Source organism: Danio rerio, chromosome 21, assembly GCF_049306965.1.
Source record: "Danio rerio strain Tuebingen ecotype United States chromosome 21, GRCz12tu, whole genome shotgun sequence".
Taxonomy (NCBI): Eukaryota; Metazoa; Chordata; class Actinopteri; order Cypriniformes; family Danionidae; genus Danio; species Danio rerio.
Window position 1 is genome coordinate 8,985,026 of NC_133196.1, and position 5,017 is coordinate 8,990,042.

A 5,017-nucleotide genomic window follows, 5' to 3' on the forward strand; every position below is an offset into this window, starting at 1 on the left:
TCATTTTTTCCTGTCTGCTTTATTTTGAGCCTATAATACATGCTGAATCACAGAAAACAGGCATAACATGTCATCTGGTGTAACAGCTTTTATCTTGTCAGGTCTATTTGAATCATTTGATGATTTATTAATATACTCTATTTAGGAATCACAGTGCAGTGCTAAAATACACAATAATTACTATTTTAAATCCTTGCATAATGTCCTTCAAAACTTTGTTTTACCCCTTTGTCGGCAAGTTTTTATTAAAAGCTTTTATTTTACAAAAAAAAATATACCACTTACAATTAGTTCAATATATCAGAACATTATTTCATCTACATTTTGCCATAGCTTTGCAAGATGTATTTGAAATATTAGACACGCATCAATATGCTCTTAATATGAATACAAAAAAACAAAACAAAAAATTATGTCTCATCTTACAGCCAAACAATTATGAACAAGAGTTTTATTTTCTTTCCATAACAGTTATAGAGATATTAATAATGTATATATATATCGTCACCTTAAAATTATAAGGTTCTATCTGCGTTCTGAATGATTTTGAGATATTGAGCTTCAAAGTTTTTGCATTTCAAACAGTGTGTGCAACAATTGTTTTTAAATACAAAGTCCTAAAATGTAATCAACTTATAAAAAAACATCCCATATTGTAAATAAGTTGTAATTTAATAAGAATATGTCAATAACTCAATTTAGACAAAAATGTCAGATAATTATATAACTCTATATATAATTATTATAATTCTAGGGTGACGATTTGTGTACATATAAAATCATATATATTTATATATGCATTTATATATATATATATATATATATATATATATATATATATATATATATATATATATATATATATATATATATATATATATATATATATATATATATCAAACGAGTAGTAATGCGATATGGCTTCATATCAGCACTGGTGAGAGGCATACAAGGCCACAGACCAAGTGCTATAGTGTCTCACCAGTGATGATGTGCTTTTGCGTTTATACAAAAATTCAACAGCACAATCATGTATATAAAAAAGAAAATAAAACACAGAGAGTCTCAAAACCATTTTGTATTAGAAACTACTTTCTTCCGCCATTCATTCACATCTGCAGCTGATGTGAGGGGTAGAGGCTGGACGAGTGCTGTTACTGGCAGCATATCACATAGCTATCAGCCAATCAGATTTAAAAACCAGACAGAACTGTTGTGTGGTAATATATATATATATATATATATATATATATATATATATATATATATATATATATATATATATATATATATATATATAAATATATATATACATACATATTCTTTTTACATTTCCCAAAATCAAAAACATTCAATGTCAAAAATGTATGTGATGCTCAGATAATTGTGCTATAGTATGCAAATTCACATACAGATGAATCATTTGCATATTAAAACTGTGATTTTTTTTTTTTTACCATCTTAAATCAAATTTTTGCAATCAACTGCGTAAGTGGGTATTTTTTTATCATTTAATTTTTTTTTGCAAATGTTAATGCTAATAAACAGCTAATGCTAACAAATGAAACCATAATAGTGACATGTTATCGATGTGATTCTTCAGCTTATGTTTCCGTAATTCTGAACTCTTGATTAAACCTTTATATTTGTGGACATTCAGATCAAACACACTTCATTGCAAATATTTATTTGTGTGTGTGTGTGTGTGTGCGCGTGCGTGGGTGCGTGCGTGTGTGTGGCACAAACACAACGCTTTCAGAGTCTGGGTTTAATCTCTGAAACAGCAGATGTAAAGACAGAAGTAAACAAAGCCAACAGACATTTTAATGCAACGTACATCTATTCATTTTGAACAATACAATAACATAAAATCCTTCAACAAACAAACAAACAAACCCGCTGAACGGCATGTGACCAGTTGTACTTTCAGTGATGCCATTTGTTCATTAAAAAACCGTTTATATACATCTGCACTTCAGAAATACAGTAATTGGCACACACTCTGCACCCATTGGTCGATCGGGCTGTGATGTCATAGTGAGGTCATGATGGTGAGCCAATGAGGAGCCCTTTGATCGTGACACATGATGAGGCTTTTGAAGCTTCACAATAACAGGTGAATTATTACACTGATGACATGTTTAACACTTCTTTAGGTAGTCGCAGAGCTGATAGTGAACTGACAGTGATGATAGACAGGACGAGTGCTTGTTATGAGCCTGAGTATACACAGATTCGCTTCTGAAAATCAGTGTCAATCCTGAAGATGCTAAAGCTTATGGGTGGCTATGATCATCAGAGGAATTCAATCGAAAAGAATTGTGACTTCCTGTTTTAAAACTATAAAGATTAAAGAAGTTTATTCAGCTAAATGGCAGTTCCTGCTAAAAAAGCTTAACATTTTTTTTTTACAAATTATAGTACATGTATTAACAGTTTAAAATCATGGTAAATACGATTTTTCTGAATTTACACTGTCTGAATTTAAAGTGAAATTTGTTTTTGAAATTAAATATTTCTAACTTTTGTTTTAAAATAAAAATAAATAAAAGTCAAAATTATAATCTATGGTAATGAAAATAATGCATCGAATACTGTTGGGAATAACCCACATTTTTAAAACTAAATTTATACATGCACACACATACACTATATATATATATATATATATATATATATATATATATATATATATATATATATATATATATATATATATATATATATATATAGTCAGAATTATTAGCCCCCGTTTGATTATTTATTTATTTTTTTTTTAAATTTCCTAAATGATGTTTAACAGAGCAAAGAAATTTTCACAGTGTCTGATAATATTTTTTCTTTTGGAGAAAGTCTTATTTGTTTTATTTTGGCTAGAATAAAAGCAGTTTTTAATTTTTTAAAATGCCATTCAGGGTCATTATTATTAGCCCCTTTAAGCTATATTTTTTTTCTTGATAGTCTACAGAACAAACCATCATTATACAATAACTTGCCTAATTACCCTAACCTGCCTAGTTAATCTAATTAACCTAGTTAAGCCTTTAAATGTCACTTTAAGCTGTATAGAAATGTCTTGAAAAATATCTAGTCAAATATTATTTACTGTCATCATGGCAAAGATAAAAATAAATCAGTTATTAGAAATGAGTTATTAAAACTATTATGATTAGAAATGTGTTGAAATAAATCTGCTCTCCGTTAAACAGAAGGGAGGGGGGGGGGTTGTAATAATTCTGACTTCAACTGTATATAAATAATCAAACAGTATGCAAATTTACCATTCACCAAATACTTCTGATAATACTTTATAAAACAAAATAAATATTTATTTGTATTTATGTATGTATATATAAAGCCAGGCATTTCCTTTAAGCAGTAAACCATCAACAACAGACAAAAACCAGCAGTAACTAAAGCACCATCAGCAGAAAAAAAACAAAATAGCATCTCAATATTACATCTTTGGAATGAATAAAAAACAAAATCCTCACTGAATCGCTCAGCATTTCATTGAGTGGTAAATGAAGGTTTACAGCAGTGAGTCTACAGTAGAGATTTAAGGCATGAACCTGAATAAACACTCGCTTTTAAAACATTTATATGAAGATCTGCAAAAAGAGTTCCTAGAAATTCAGTCAGCTTAAAAAAAAAAAGAAAAAAAAAAAAGGGTTTTGTGTTTTAAATCTACAGTAACAAATCCCAAGTTTTACAGTAAACGCGCTGGCGTATGGCTTCTCTCAGTCTATATGATGTATAAATGTTACACAATGCAGAAAGTGATCATTTTAGCAGTGAAGAAAGACAAAGCTGGCAGCGACGTAGAGAAAACCACTAATATTTACACACTTAAGGAAAATCTACCCGTCAAGCACCCAGACATTCTGACTTGTTGGTAATTATGACTAGATTTAATGGATAAGAATAGTAGTGACGTTATCACATACTATAAAATAACACAAAAGAAAGTTATGGAGTGACAAATGTGACTAAAAAAAAACTTAATTATTGCACTGAAATATAAAAATAATGGATTATTGGATTTGTTCTCAGACCCCAATAGTGTTTGGGGTGTAAAAAATGCTGTTAAAAAATCTGTAAGAAACCAAATACATTTAGAAACATTAATTTTGTGTAATAATGTTTTTTTGGCTGCTCATTCTGCTGTGGCGGCCCCTGATGAATAAAAGGACTAAGCCGAAGGAAAATGAATGACTGAATTTTATTATTTTTGTGCATCATTTGACCACAAAAATTAAGAGTTTTACAGTAAACGCGCTGACTTGTCTTCTCTCAGTCTGTATGGAGGTATAAATTATTACAGAATGAAAAAAGTGATGATTTTAGCAGTGGAGAAAGACAAAGCTGGCAGTGACGTACAGAAAAAATATTTACACAACAGATCACAGAGAAAAATCTACCCGTCAAACACTCAGACTTGTTGTTGATTATGACTAGTTTTCATATTTTAGAATAGTAATGATGTTATCAAAACTATAAAACAAGACGAATGGAAGTTATGGAGAGACAAAGGTGCCAAAACTATTGCACCAAAATGTAGAAATAAAAGAAGTTGTAATTTTTAAAATGCATTTCGTCTCTGACCCCAATAGTGTTTTCCCAAATGTATTAACGAGAAAAAATGCTGCAACAAACCAAAATACATTCTCATTCTGCTGTGCGGGCCCCTGATGAATAAAGGGACTAAGCCCAAGGAAAATGAATGAATGAATTTGGTTATTTTCGTGCAGGGTCCACTTTTCACCACAAATATGAAGAGTTTTACAGTAAACGCGCTGGCTTATGGCTTCTCTTAGTAGATATGGATTAGTTTTATATTGTATAATAGTAGTGACGTTATCAAAACTATCAAATAAAGCAAATGGAAGTTATGGAGTGACAAACGTGACAAAAACAACAACAACATAACTATTGCACAGGAATGTAAAAAAAAACAAGTTCACTTTTTATAAATGCATTTCGTCTCTGACCCCAATAGTGTTTTCCGAAATGTATT